General features: G+C 38.4%; 1 long non-coding RNA gene across 2 annotated transcripts in view; it reads left to right on the top strand.

Annotated features, from left to right (window-relative positions):
* LOC140602465 (uncharacterized) overlaps positions 1 to 15,996 on the top strand; it is a 60,237-nt gene that overhangs the window by 18,097 nt on the left and 26,144 nt on the right. Inside the window, exons 2-3 of one of the 2 annotated variants that reach the window (XR_012005411.1) lie at positions 5,520 to 5,581; positions 7,452 to 7,644. This is a non-coding gene — a long non-coding RNA (uncharacterized lncRNA). The remainder of the gene's footprint in view (positions 1 to 5,519; positions 5,582 to 7,451; positions 7,645 to 15,996) is intronic. The other variant, XR_012005410.1, reaches the window with a different exon arrangement.

Genomic DNA, 15,996 nt, shown 5'->3' with positions numbered 1-15,996 from the left:
TAATAGTTAGCTATTTCCAAAATTAAAAAAGAATATTATTTATTTATTCACGAGAGACACAGAGAGAGGCAGAAATGTAGAAAGATGGAGAAATAGGCTCCTCTAGGGAGCCCGATATGGGACTTGATCCCGGGACTCTAGGGATCACTCCCTGAGCCTAAGGCAGACGCTCCACTACTGAGCTACCCAGGTGTCCCTATTTCCAAAATTATAAAACAAGTATGCTAAAGGTTAAAAGAGATGCCTCGGAGGCTCAGTAGGAAGAGTATGTGACTCTTGATCTTGGGGTCGTGAGATTGAGCCTCACGTGGAGTTGTAGAGATTACTTAAATAAATAAAAACTTTAAATAAAGCAACAAGCAAAATTAAAAGCTTCATTCCCAAGAAGGAGTAGAAGAGAAAGCTTATTATGTTGGTTATAATCTTTATTTATTTATTTATTTATTTATTTATTTATTTATTTATTTATTTATGATAGACACAGAGAGAGAGAGAGGCAGAGACACAGGCAGAGGGAGAAGCAGCCTCCATGGTGGGAGCCTGATGTGGGACTCGATCCCGGGACTCCAGGATCACGCCCTGGGCTGAAGGTGGCCCTAAACCGCTGAGCCACCCGGGCTGCCCTATAATTTCTTTATATATATTTGTTCAGGTTTAACTTTCCACAAAGAATTTGAGGTAGCTTTTTTTTTTTTCTTTTAAAGATTTTATTTATTTATTCATAGAGACAGAGAGAGAGGCAGAGACACAGACAGAGGGAGAAGCAGGCATCATACAGAGTGCTTGACATGGGACTTGATCCAGGGTCTCCAGGATCATGCCCTGGGCTGCAGGCGGCACTAAACTGCTGGGCCACCGGGGCTGCCCAAATTGAGGTAGTTTTAAAAGGTATATAAAAAAAGTTAAAAAAAAAAAAAAAGTTTAAAAGAATTAAGGACCACGGTAAAGGAAAATACAGATACGATAATTCTGATGATCAGAGAATATGATTAAGTATGTCCTGTTATCACATAGAACAAACATTACTGCATATATGAAGAAACATCACTTTGTAGCACTGATTCTAAAAGTTTCCGATGTGAATCTTCAGTAGATGACACTGAGTAATGTAGTGAACATCGTCTTTAGCAACATTTTTTTAACAGAAAGTCTCGGTTTTTCGTCTATAGGTTTTTGTATAAACATGCCTATTTCTTTTGGGTAAATAGTGGGATTGCTGGGTAAGTTTTCTTATGTTGTGTTTTGAGTACAGTTATGTATTTTGGATACAAATCCTTTATTAGTGTTTTGCAACTATTTTTTCCTAGTCTGTGGCTCATCTTTATTTTTTTGACATTGTTTTTCAAAAGAGCAGAAATTGAAATTGAGGCTGGTGAACACACAGATATATACAGACACAAATTTAATTTTGTGGGAATCAGCAGATAGATAACAGCAGAGGACCCAGGAGAAAACATTATGGTGTATTTGTTCTTAATTAGCAATATGCTTTAGAATCCCTTGAGGGAATTCTATCCCTGCTCCTTTACAATACACAAATGTCTAGGCCCTATCTGTCTCGGACCTTCTGAAATAGATTAGGTGGAGAATTGTAGATTAGGAACCACTATCATAATAAAATTTAGTCTTGGTCCTTACCATTAACATAATTTTTGTTTCCTTACAGATAAAATAGAAATAAAGATCTATCTAACTCTTAGTAGGTTTCAGTAGGTTAGTACATAAGAAATAGCAGCATTTACTAGGTGGTGATTTCTAGAAGCAAAAGGGAAGGAGTTGGATAGTGTCATAGAAGTCTTGGAAGTCATTGCCTGGAAGTGAGTGTGAACATTACTTTTTTCTTGCCTTCCATTCTGTGACATTGAATAAGAAACAAACGTTTGCTCTGATTATTCTTTCATTCAATCCTTTTGTGCCTCTGAAATTGACTATGACTTTTTTTTTTTTTTTAAGATTTTATGTATTTATTCATGAGAGACAGAGGCAGAGACAGAGGCAGAGGGAGAAACAGGCTCCCCACAAGGAACCCGATGCAAGACTTGATCCCAGATCCCAGGATTACTCCCTGAGGCAGAGGGAGGTGCCTAGCCACTGAGCCACTCAGGCGTCCCATACTTTTTTTTTTTTTTTAAAGGTTTATTTATTCATTTGAGAGAGACCGAACCAGCGAGAATGCTAGAGAGAGCTCGCTAGAGAGAGCTCCAGTGGGGAGCCAGGAGCTGGAGGTGGAGGGAGAGGGAGAAGCAGACTCCCCAGTGAGCAGGGAGCCCCATGCAGGCTAGATCCCAGGATCCTGAGATCAGGATCTGAGCTGAAGGCTGATGCTTAACCGTCTGAGCCACCGAGATACCCCTGATTACTTTTTAAAAATCTTTGTTGCAGAAATTTAAAAATATAAATATACAGGAAATAGTTGAACTAATGGTCACATGTTCGCCATTCATCTTCTTTAACGGTCATCAACTTTCTACCTCTTGTATTATTTATTCCTCTCACATCATTTCCTGTAATATTTTAAAGCAATTGTAGGCATATTTCACCTATTAATACACAAAGTATGCATCTCTAAGAAATGCAGTCTCTTTTTAAAAAAAATTGTGATATCATTATCACAATGAACAAAATCAACATGATGCCTGCTATTACCATAATTATTACTGTTCTGGAAGTTCTAGGGCAATATAGTTAGATGATGAAAAGAAATGAGAGGTGTAGGGGATCCCTGGGTGGCTCAGCGGTTTAGCCCTGCCTTTGGCCCAGGGCGCGATCCTGGAGTCCCGGGATTGAGTCCTGCATCGGGCTCCTGGCATGGAGTAGTCCCTCCTCCTGTGTCTCTGCCTCTCTCTCTCTCTCTATGTCTATCACAAATAAATAAATAAATAAATCTTAAAAAAAAAAAAAAAGAAATGAGAGGTGTAAATCTTGGAAAGTTGGAGAACAAAATTATGATTATTTTCTGATGATAAATTTATTTGCCTGGAAATCTCAAGAGTATCAAAATATTTTAGGACTAAGAAGTAAAAATTGAAAATGAAAACAATCTGGAAGAAAAGAAGAAAAATGTGTTAGGATTTTAACAGGGAATAGTAAACTGCCTAGTTACAACATTAAAATATTCTTAAAAATCCCATAAAATTTAATAACCTTGACTATAACTAGTTGGAAAATTAAAAAACAGTTGATTCACAAAGTCGTACAAAACTAAATTCCTTGGGATAAACCTAATAAATGTGAGACTTAAAATGATAAGAGTTTACCTAAGGACATGGTAATAAGTAATAATAATAGTCAAAACAACAGCTAATTTTTAGGAGCATTGTTTTAATGTACATGTCGTAACTCAGTTAATTCAGAAAATGACCTTATAATACAGTATTATACCTGAGAGTAACAGAGAGGTAAAGTGCCTTGTCAAAGTTATATAGGTGCGAGAGTAAGGAATAATGGGATTGGAACCCACTCAGGCTGTTTGACTCCAACTGCAGAGAATCTGTAACCATTATGCTTTGGTGGCTCTTGGAAAAAAGTAAGTGATATGCCAAATATTGTATCAGTCAGTAACCCAGCAGGATTTTGTTTTTCTTTTTCTTTTTGATAATGAGAAGGGTAGACTTCGAGGGAACTGTGATGAAGTTCATTACGAATTATAACTGTGAAAGATAGCCAAAACAGTTTTGAATTAGAAGACTAATGGGAGAGTGGAGGAGTAGGGGAATGGTGGATACTTTGTTTTACAGGATCTTGAATACTGCTATAGAAACACTTAAATTACTTACAAATAAAGAGATTCATATCTATATATAGGACTAGAGTTACAAGTTATTCTTTAAATTGTTTGGACAGTTTGCTGGTCATTGGGCAAAAATAGTTGTATCTTTTCCTCCAGATACCAAAACATATTTATAGGGATTGAATATGTGGGTATAAGAAAATGGAACTATTTCTCAAAGGAAATATAGGTAAATATAACATCCTGATATGGGAATTCCTTTTTACCATAAGCCCCCCCCAAAAAAAAAGATAATTCAAAAGAATAATAGATTTGCCTACATTGAAAAAATTATCACTTTTTTTAAAAATTTTTATTTATTTATGATAGTCACAGAGAGAGAGAGAGAGGCAGAGACACAGGCAGAGACACAGGCAGAGGGAGAAGCAGGCTCCATGCACCGGGAGCCTGACGTGGGATTCGATCCCGGGTCTCCAGGATCGCGCCCAGGGCCAGAGGCAGGCGCTAAACCACTGCGCCACCCAGGGATCCCTCACATTTTAAAAAAGGAAAGAGTTTAAAATATCTATCTGATTGATCAGAAATGACTTTCAGAAGAATGGGGTACTAGGCAGATAAAAGCAGTCGACCACTTTAGGAGTCATCTTAGAATTCCTCAGGGCTCCACATTCCCTAATTTCCATCCAGTCACCATTCATGTTTCCATTTAACAAATGTTTGAGTGTCTGTTATATACAAGGAACCATTGTAGGAACTGAGGATACAGTAATGAATAAAATGGAGAACATCTCTTTTCCAGAGTTTATGTTCTATTGATGGGAGAGAGAACTGTTAAATAATGAATGTAGAGCATTTAAAGTGGAACATTACCATAGAGAAACATAAAGCAGAAAAAGGGGATACATTGTGCTGTGGTGGAAGGGGCATTGCAACTTTAAATAGGGGCATTTAAGCAAAAATCTGAAGGAAAGCCAGCCATGTGGGTACCTAAGAGTAGGAACACTCCAGGTAGAGGGAACAACAAGGCTGAAGATGTGAAGGCAGGTGAATGCTCTGTGTGTGTGTGTGTGTGTGTGTGTGTGTGTATGTGTGTGTATTTTAAAAAGACTTTGACAGAGTGGCAGGCGGAGGGATGAGGAGAAGCAGGCCCTGAGCAGGGAGCCTGATGTGGGGCTTGATCCCAGGACCCTGGTATCATGACCTGAGCTGAAGGCAGATGCTTAACTGACTGAGCCACCCAGGTGTCCCTGCTTGTGTATATTTGATGAACAGCAGAGATGGTAGTGAAGGTGGTGAGCAAGGTGGGGAGTAGTAGCAGATAAGATCAGGGAGCTAATGAAATACAGTTCTTTTAAGCTGTTGTGTATGTTGTTGGATGTTTCACAGCATCCCTGGCCTCTACCCACGAGGTGTCAATACAGCTCCCCAGTTGTGATAACCAAAAATGCCTCCATATACTGCCAAATTTTCTAGATTTGTGGAGGAAAATTGTCCCTGCTTGAAAAACCACTGTCCTACCTAATGGCGATAGTCCCTTTCGGAAAGGCTTGGAGAGAGATTTACGGTGTCTACTTATGGTGATGGTGCAGAGCTCTCCTTCAGGTGGACCCAGTCCTCCTCAAGAGGAGAGGCCTTTCCACAAGAGGCTGTGGGTCTGTGAATTGACCAGATCTGGAAACTGGGCAAGTGTCTGTGACTTCCACTGTGATGACTCAAATCAGTTTTTGGCCACCAGATTTAGACATTTTTCTGTTATGTAGATTAAACTGCCCATCTATTTCATTCCTAGGAACATCGTGATCAATTAGCCACTGCCAAAGATCCCTGCGGGCCAAAGCATTCTGATTACCGGTACGTCCCTGCTGCCCTTATCTTTGGAGTTAAGTGCTGCCACTTGGCCTCTGCTATTTTGGGATCCCATCATCCTCAGTGAAATCAGGGAGCCCATCTCAGTGGTGACATTCCCTGCAGTCGTACCTGCCTTATAAAAGAGAGCAGCCACATAGCTTTTCAAGTATGTGGTGCTTCCGTCACTAATTATAGTGTCTTCTGGGCCTTCTCAGGGAATTTAGTTGTAGTAGGTGTATAGATTTATTGCAGAGAATAAATCCACTTCAGTATTCCTGTCTCCCTAAGCCTTTGGATTTCTTTTTCCACATAATGCCAGTGAAACTCTAGTATCTCAACCTCGTTAAATGTTCGTTGTCAGTGTTAGGATGATTTTGATTTGCATTTCCTTAATGATTACAGCTATATTGTTGAGTATAAGTTTCAGTCAACAAGTATGCTTATTAGAGCCCTCTTCAGCTGCACAAGTTATTACATCAAATTCAGAGTCTGTGGTAAGCTCACTCGTATTAATGAATTCTAACTTCCTAGGTCTAATTCTACCGTAATAGTATCTGTTTTCAGACACATCTCCCAGGTTTTTTCCTTTATATGTTAACAAAATGTTGGCATTTTTTAGTGGTTAAGCTGATTCCTCTTGGTCATATGTGGACCTGTTCCTCTATAACATGCTGAGGTTTGAACTTAGTTATGGGTCTAGTGTCAATAGGGTTGATTGTAGTTGGTCTTGAGGAGAAGGAGCATCCTCCTTCAAGTCATTTGCTGAGCTTAATGATATCACAGGACTTTCAGGCAAAGGAAAGCTGTTCTCTTTAGATACAGAAGGGTAAGTTACTGCCCCTGGATGTTTGAAATTGTTTTTTTTAATTCTCATTCAACCACATGTTCCCATTTCAAGTTTTAGGGTCCCATTTTTTTTTTTTTCCTAGTCATTGCTCTTACTTTCACATGAGAAACTTGGTGAGACTACAAATTCATCTAATGTTATATATATATAATAAAATTTTGCATTTGATTTTTAGCAATAACAACCTGTGGTTATAAGAATTAAGAGTTTTTTTTTTTTAATTTTTATTTATTTATGATAGTCACACACAGAGAGAGAGAGGCAGAGACACAGGAGGAGGGAGAAGCAGGCTCCATGCACCAGGAGCCCGACGTGGGATTCGATCCTGGGTCTCCAGGATCCCGCCCTGGGCCAAAGGCAGGCGCTAAACCGCTGCGCCACCCAGGGATCCCCGAGTTTTTTTTTTTAATATTGCATGAGAGTATTTTTTTCAGACTTTGATTTAATCTGACATTTAATGGACTTGAACTTATTTTCCTGTGTACCTGTTCAAGAACACTTAGAGAACCCATCTTATGTAACAGACCCTATAGTTATCACTGCTGCCTTAACAGTTAAGTACAACAACCACTTGGGGTCCCAGAGTACTTGCTTCCTTTGATCACAGTCAACCACAGTTGATAGCTTGATGAATTGTGATGCCACTCCATGCCAGGGATTACTAGCATCCTATTTCCTGTGTAAGCTAGAGGGCACAACCAAGCCAGTCTCCAAATCCCATCTTTATAGGTCTGTTAGCTGTGACCACTACCAGTATCAATTCTATACCATTCAGAGGTCAGAAACCACCCAGTAATTTGAACAGGGAAAGGAAATTAACCCTAAGGGGGAAGGAGAACTTGAAGGTATACACAGTAGCAGAGCAGCCACTACCTCCAGGCGGAGGCACAATAGCAAGGTTGGAACAAATTTGGAGGATGCCCCATTTTACAGCTTCAAGGCTGAGATTCAGATCTTGTTCGATGGGGCATGTTATACTGGATGATGGTTAAGCTTGAAGTGCCATGAATTTTTGCTATCAAACAGGAAACCCAACCCCCTTTTGCGGTACTGAGAAGAGTCACTAGGAAGTCCCTTTCTGAACCCGGCTAAGAACCTGGGACACTGGCATAATTCTCTGGGAAACATCTGGCCAGTAGGAGTGCCACTGAAACCTGCTGGGCAGCGGCCCTCAGCGGTGCTGACAAAACTTGCTGGGAAGCTACCCATGGTTGTATAGGTAGGTCTCTCTGAGACTTGGTGGGAAGTTGGTGCCTGGGGAGAGGGCCTTCGGGTGTTTTGGGCACCACTGTCCTCCACTTGAACCAGCACATTAGAGCACACTCATGGGGAGAGAACCCACTTCTGTCTGGAATATTCCTCCAGTGCCATCTGCTGACAAAGGTTAACGTTTTGTCAGCTGGCAGAGAAGACACGTTTAGAGGTACCAGCTCCAGTTGTCGCAAAGCAGCGTGTAGAGAAAAAAGTGGATTTGGAGTTGAGAGGCAATGTTTTTATAATTGGTATACTCAGGTACTTACATTTCTAGCACTCTTCATTCTTTTGGGTAGACCCTGATTTCCATGTGGTGTCATTGTTTTTCTTGAAAAATATACCTTTAATGTTTCTTGTTGGGCTGGTTTCCTGGTGATGAATTTTTCCATCTGGAAAATGTACATCTGAAAAATTATTTTGGTACTTCTGCGAGGTCTCTGGTGGCATGGGCCCATCTTTTAAGAAATAAAATAGTGGTAGAACACACATAATATAAATTTACCATCTTACCCATTTTTAAGTGTACATTTTGAAGTGTGCAGTTCAGTGATAATAAGTTTTTTTTTAATAGTTTATTTATTTATTCATGAGAGACAGAGAGAGGCAGAGACACAGGCAAAGGGAGAAGCAGGCTCCCTGCAGGGAGCCCCATGTGGGACTCAATCCCAGGGCCCTGGGATTACGCCCTGAGCCGAAGGCTGACGCTCAACCGCTGAGCCACCCAGGCGTCCCAGTGATAATAAATGTTGTAATATTGTACAGTCATCACCTGCATCCAGCACTTTTCTTGTAAAATTGAAATGCTGTACCCATTAAACAATAATCCACTTTCCCACCTACCCCTAACCTTTGGCATCTGCCATTCTATTTTCTGTTTCTATTTATTTCATTTAGCATAGTGTCTTCAGGTTGCATCCAGGTTGCATTCATGTTGTTCCATGTTGGTGTTTTATAATGAAAGGGTTTTATATTTTGTCACATGCTTTTTCTGCATTAGTTGAGATAATCATGTATTTTTTTCCCTTCATTCTGTTAATGTGTATTCTTTTGATTCATTTTCATATGTTGAACCATCCTTGAATTCTAGGAATAATTCTCTTGGTCATGGGATGTAAGTTTGAGAAAGATTGGTATTTTTCTTCAAATGTTTTGTAGTGCTAGTGAAACCATTGAGTCTAGGACTTTTTCTGGAGAGTTTTGTTTACTGATTAACTCTTCTTACTAGTTATAGGTCTATTCACATTTTCTAGTTCTTATTTATTTATTAAAAGTATTTGAGAGAAAGAGAGAGAGGATGAGCAGGGGGAAGGGGAGAGGCAGAGGGAGAGGGACATACAGACTGTCCACTGAACATGAAGCCCCAGGAAGGGCTCAGTCTCAGAATCCTAAGATCATGACCTGAGCCAAAGGCAGACACTTATCTGATGGAGCCACCAAGGTGCCACTATTTCTTCATAATTTAGTCTTGGTAGGTTTTGTGTTTTAGAAAATTGTCCATTTCATCTAGGTTATCCAATTTGTTGGTGTAAATTATTCGTAGTACTCTCATAGTTCTTTTCATTTCTGCAGAACCAGTAATGTCTCCACTTTTATTTTTTATTTTAGTAATTTGAATGTTTCCCTTGTGATTTCTTTTTTGGTCCTTTGCTTGCTTCAGAGGGTGTTAATTTTCACAAATTTGTGAATTTTCCCATTTTATTTTTAGTATTGATTTTTAACTTCATCCTGTTGTGGTTGGAGAGGATATTTTGTATGATATCTGTGTTTTAAGTCTATTGAGACTTTGTTGTGGCCTAACATCTGGTTTATCCTGGAAAATATCCCATATGCTCTTGAAATGAATGTGTATGCTGATGGTGGGTAGACTGTTTTGTATATGTCTCTTAGGTCTAGTTGGTTTATCGTATTGTTAAATTCTTCATTTCTTATCTTCTCTATGATTATTCCATCCAGTATTGAGAAGGGGGCATTGAAGTATCTATTATTGTAAAAACAGTTTCTCCCCTTAATTCTGTCAGTTTTAGCTTAATATATTTTGATGGTTTGTCATTAGGTATATAAATGTTTATAATTGCTTTATCTTCTTGCTGTATCAGACTGTTTATTAGTATGTAATACCACTTGCAGTCTTTTAGATTCAGGCTATTTTGTACAATATTAGTGTAGCCACCCCTGTTCTCTTTCAATTGCTGTTTGCATCAAATATTTTTTCCATTCGTTTACTTTCATCCAATCTGTATCTTTGGATCTGAACTGATTCTCTTGAAGACAGCATACAGTTGGATTATGTGTTTTTATTAATTCTGCTGATCTCTATTTTGGTTGGAGAGTTTAAGACATTTAAAGTAATTACTAATAAGGCGATACTTCTGTCATTTACTTTATGTTTTATAGCTTTTTGTTCCTCATCTCATGCATTACTTTTTTGTGTTTAGTTGGTATTTTTTGTGAAATGTGTAAACTCTTTTCTCATTTCATACTCTGTATATTCTAGAGCTATATTCTTTGTGGTTACCCTGGGGATTGCATTTAATATCCTAAAGTTATAACACTAATTTGAATTTATACCAGGTTAATATCAATAACATAGAATAACTGCTTTTTTATAACTCCAACTTCACTCTTTTGTTTATTGGTATTACAGACTTAAATCTATGTACATTGTGTGCCCAAAAACACGAGGTAGACATTCTTTAAATTGAATTAGTCTCTTAAATCCTGTAGAAAAAAACATTTGGAATTACAAAACAAAGTTAGAATGATACTAGCTCTTATTTTTTAATTTTATTTTAAAGATTTTATTTATTTGAGAGAGACCAAGAGTGCATGCCTGAGTGGAGGAGTGGGGCAGAGGGAGAGATAGACTCCCCGCTGAGTAAGAGTCCAATGTAGGGCTTGATCTCAGGACCCTGAGATCACGACCTGAGCTGAAGGCAGATGCTTAACCAACTGAGCCACTTAGGGGGCCAGTGCTAGCTTTTATAATTGCTATGCATTTACCTTTATTGAGATCCTTATTTCTTCATATGGCTTTGAATTTTTTTTTTTTAATTTTATTTATTTATGATAGTCACAGAGAGAGAGAGAGAGGCAGAGACACAGGCAGAGGGAGAAGCAGGCTCCATGCACCGGGAGCCTGATGTGGGATTCGATCCCGGGTCTCCAGGATCGCGCCCTGGGCCAAAGGCAGGCGCCAAACCACTGCGCCACCCAGGGATCCCCTTCTTCATATGGCTTTGAATTACTGTTTACTGTGCTTTCATTTCCCACTGCTGGATACCCTGGAGTTTCTGGTTTATCTGAGAATGTCTTAATTTCTCCCTAACTTTTGAAGGACAGTTTTAACAGATATAGGAAATATGTTTGACTATTTCTTCTTTTAGCACTTTGAATATATTAGCTCTCTGGCTTCTGGCTTCCAAATTTTTTTTTTTTTTTGGCTTCCAAATTTTTTGATGAGAAGTCTGCTCATACACTTTTTGAAGATCCACTGTATGTGAATCACTCACTGCTTTCTTGCTACTTTGAGGATTCTTTGTGGCTTCCTAAAGTGTGTCTGTGTGAATTTCTTCAAATTCTTCTTGTGTGAGATTTGTTGAGCTTCGTGGATATTTATATTCATGTCTTTTGTCAAGTGTGGGGAGGTTTTCAGTTTAATATTTTTAAAAATAATTTCCCTGCCCCTTTCTCTTTCTCTTCTCCTTCTGGGATTCCCACAGTGTGTATTTTAGTCTGCTTGTTGGTGTCCCACGGATACCTTACTGTGTTCATTTTGTTTATGTCATTTTTCTTTTTGTTCTTTAAAATTGATAATTTTCATTGTCCTATCTTCAGGATAGGACATAATGTTGAATATTTCTTCTGCCTGCTTCTGTCTGTCTTTGACTCTCTCTAAATATCAATATCTATTGATATTTCTATTTTGTTTATACATTTTCTTGACTTTTTCCATATCTTCCTTTATTTACTTCTTTGTGAATCTTTATGATAGTTCTTCTAATGTCTCTTTAGTAGGTCTACCATCAGGGCTTTTTCAGGAACAGTTCCTGTTTATACTTTTCCTTTGTGTGGGTGTGTTTTCCTGTTACTTGTGATTTTTTTTTTTAATTTTAAAAATTTCATTTATTTGACAGAGAGCAAGAGCAGGAGGGAGGGACAGAGGGAGATGGAGAAGCATACTCCCCCCTGAGCAGAGAGCCTGATGTGGGGCCCAATCACAGGACCCTGATGAGATCATGAACTGAGTATCTTAACTGACTGAGCCACCCAGGTGCCTCACTTGTGGGGTTTTTTTTTTTTTTTTTTTTTTTGGTGTTGTTGAAAACTGGACATTTTTTTTTTTTTATGTTTTATTTATTCATGAGAGACACAGAGAGAGAGGCAGAGACATAGGCAGAGGGAGAGGCAGGCTCCCTGTGGGAAGCCCTATGTGGGACTCGATCCTGGGACTCCAGGATCATGTCCTGGGCTGAAGGCAGATGATCAACTGTGAGCCACCCAGGTGCCCTGAAAACTGGACATTGCAATATAATAACATGGTAATTCTGAAAATCAGATTTACTTCTTTTCCAGAATATTTTTATTTTATATTTTATTCTTGTAGACTCTCTGGGGTTAGGATCAACCTGAGATGTCCATTTAAGTTCTCAAATTTTTTCTCAGTCACTGCATTTTCCTGGATATAGATAGTGAGTTTCTAATTTCTTCTGTATGTGCAGTTGCTTTTGAATGTCCTAGTCTTTAATGTCTGGCTCACAGAGGGGACAAAATAGAAAAATGAAGGGAAGGAAGGGAGGGATCTGTAGCAGTGGGGGTTGGTGCAACAAAAATGGCCATATGCCTCTTTGTCTTCATTTCTGTGATCAGAAGTAGCAATGAGGAATTAGGGCACAGATCTCTAATACATGGAGGACATGGTCATTTTTGCCCACCCTGGCTCTCATAGTCTGCTTCTAGAAGGTATGTACAGCTGCCTGCCTTAACGTTGGAGATGGAGGATGGATAGCTGCTACTAAGAGTTGAAATTTACCCAAAATTTTCCTTCCAAACCTACTCCCTGGAAGTTGGAAGCTTTCAATGGACTCTAAAATAATAAAAGCAGTTATATCACACAGATTATGCCTGTATCATTGTTGTCTAGGTGGGGAGACAGAATTCTGGTGCTTCCTTAGTCTCCCATCTTCTCAGAATCTCAATAAAATTGATCTTTGAACAATGTGGGTTTGAACTTTATGGGTCCACTTATACTCAAATTTTATCTGATAAATACAGTACATATGGTACAATACTGTAAATGTAATTTCACTTCATATTTTCTTAATGTTTTCTTTTATCTTGCTTTATTGTAAGAACACAGTATATAATACACAAAATATGTATTAATGGATTTAATGTTTTTTTTTTAAATTTGTTTTTTATTGGTGTTCAATTTACCAACATACAGAATAACCCCCAGTGCCCGTCACCCATTCACTCCCACCCCCCTGCCCTCCTCCCCTTCTACCACCCCTAGTTCGTTTCCCAGAGTTATCAGTCTTTACGTTGTCTCCCTTTCTGATATTTCCCACACATTTCTTCTCCCTTCCCTTATATTCCCTTTCACTATTATTTATATTCCCCAAATGAATGAGAACATATAATGTTTGTCCTTCTCCGACTGACTTACTTCACTCAGCTGGATTTAATGTTTTATCAGTAAGGCTTTCAGTACAGTATGTTATCAGTAAAGTTTTTGAGGATTCAAAAGTTATGTGTGTGTGGCTTTTTAAAATGCATTTTTAGTCTATTTTTTAAAAATCTATTTTCAGAGAGAGTGCACTGAAGAGTGGGGTCGGGGCAGAGGGAGAGAATCTCTCAAGTAGACTGCCTGCTGAGCAAGGAGCCCCATGTAAGGCTCAGTCCCACAACCCATGGGATCATGACCAGTCCGAAAACCAAGAATTGAGCACTTAACAGCCTGAACAACTCAGGCACGCCTATATGTGGATTTTTGACCTGGGGGAGGTCGGTGCCCCAACTCCCATATTTTTCAAGGGTCATCTGTATTTGTTAGTAAGTTTTGAGAGAGATTGGTTGTGAGAGAGTTGGGGAAGGGGATTACAACTGCCTGCTGTTATGATAAACTTTAAACTTGCTCTCAGAATACTTTGCAATGTTCTCATTTACTCAGTTCCAAATAGTACTATTAGAGAACCATATTGAAGTGGCATATTTTTAGCTTAATTAAGTATATTGTGGTTATTTTTGAGTATTTTATTTTTATTCTGGTGATAATACTCATTGTAGATGATTTGAAAGATTTAAAAAAGTATAAAGATAAAAATCTCTTGTAATATCACTACTCAGTGTATTTATGATTATGTGTGCATTTATCTTGCATGCATGTATGTATTTTATTTTAGAGGTCAACATATGCTAGCTAAAATTCCTTTGTTCATGTACGTTATGTCGTTGTATAAATTTTAAACACAAGTATAGATTTCTGTAAGCACCACTACAAACAGGATTAATAATAATTCTGTTGCTCCAAGAAGCTCCTGCTTATTATCCCTTTGTTGTCATATTCTCCATTCCCTCTTAACCACTGGCAACCACAGTTTTGTTTTCTGTCACTGTAGTTTTGTCTTTTTGAGAATATCATAAATAGACTCAGACAGTATTTTTAACATTTTGAGACTAGCTTCTTAGAATCAATATTTTAACACTTCATGGAAATTTGGATCCCACCATATATGTTGTTTTACCCTTTCCCTTTATGTTGTAGTTGTCCTCTTCTCATACATACAAATTCCTATCATATAACATTATAATTTTTACATTTAGCTGTCAGACATGTAAAATAACTAAAGGGTAAAAGAATGGACTGTATTTATAAATAGCTATATTTACTTAGATTGATACCAATTCTGTGTTTATTTCTAATATTCTAAATTTTCCTTTTTTTTTTTTGTATAAAAAAAACCTTTCTTAAGGTTCTTTTAGGAGAGATTTGCAGACTTCTAGTTTTCCTTATTACAGAATATGTTTCACCTTTATTTCTAAAATGTAATTTCATTGTATGTAGCTGTCTGCGTTGACATTTCTTTCAGCACTTTATAAGTGTTTTCTTCCGGGGCATTTGGGTGGGTCAGTTGGGTGTCTGGCTCAGGTCATGATCTCAGGTTTGTGGGATTGAGCCTTGTGTTGGACTCTGTGCTCAGCTGAGAGTTTGCTTATCCCTCTCTTATCTACCCACTTGTATGTGTTCGTGCACACTATCTCTCAAAAAAATAAAATCCTTTTTTTTTTTTTTGAGTGTTTTCTTCTTTCCTTTGGCATCCATGATTTCTGATAAGAAATCTGCAATGATAAGTACTTGTCATTTTTTTCTGGATATTTTAAAGATTTTTTCTTTGTCTTTAGTTTTCAGCAGTTTTATTATGAGTGTCTTGATGTGGATGGATATTTTTACATTGATCTTATTTGGGATTTGCTTAGCTTGAATTTGTAGATATAAATATCTTTTTTCAAATTTGGAGAGTTTTCAGCCATTGTTTTGTTAAATAATTTTTCCACATTACAGCTTTTTTCTTCTGTTGAAATCTGATTATATGAATATTATTCCTTTTGATGTTGTCATGTGGATTTCTCAGATTCTGTTCTTTTTTTAAGATTTATTTATTTTAGAGAGAGAGAGCACAAGTAGGAGGGACAAAGGGAAAGAAAATCTCAAGCCAACTTTGTGCCAAATGTGGAGCTTGATGTGGGGCTTGATCCACAACCCAGAGATCACATGTTGAGCCAAAACCGGGAGCTACGGCTCAACCGACTGTGCCATCCAGATGCCCCTCATTTTTTTGAAAATATTTTTTGGGACACCTGTGTGGTTCAGTAGTTGAGCGTTAGCCTTGGGCTCAGGGTGTGATCCTGGAGTCTGGTGATCAGGTCACACATGGAACTCCTCATGGGAAGCCTGCTTCTCCTTCTGCCTGTGTCTCTGCCTCTCTGTGTCTCTCATGAATAAATAAATAAAATCTTAAAAAATTTTTTTCTCTTGTTCAGATTATGTAGTTTCAATGGATTTATTTTCATGATTCTTTCCTATTTATTTTGCTCTTGAACTCATGACTGAGTTTGCTTTATTACCATTTTTAAATTTTTTTTTTTTGATAGTCACACAGAGAGAGAGAGAGAGAGGCAGAGACATAGGCAGAGGGAGAAGCAGGCTTCATGCACCGGGAGCCCGACGTGGGATTCAAACCCGGGTCTCCAGGATCACGCCCTGGGCCAAAGGCAGGCGCTAAACCGCTGCGCCACCCAGGGATCCCACCATTTTTTA

This window comes from Canis lupus, chromosome 13 (genome assembly GCF_048164855.1).
Source record: "Canis lupus baileyi chromosome 13, mCanLup2.hap1, whole genome shotgun sequence".
NCBI lineage: Eukaryota > Metazoa > Chordata > Mammalia > Carnivora > Canidae > Canis > Canis lupus.
This window is presented reverse-complemented; position numbering and strand designations above follow the sequence as displayed.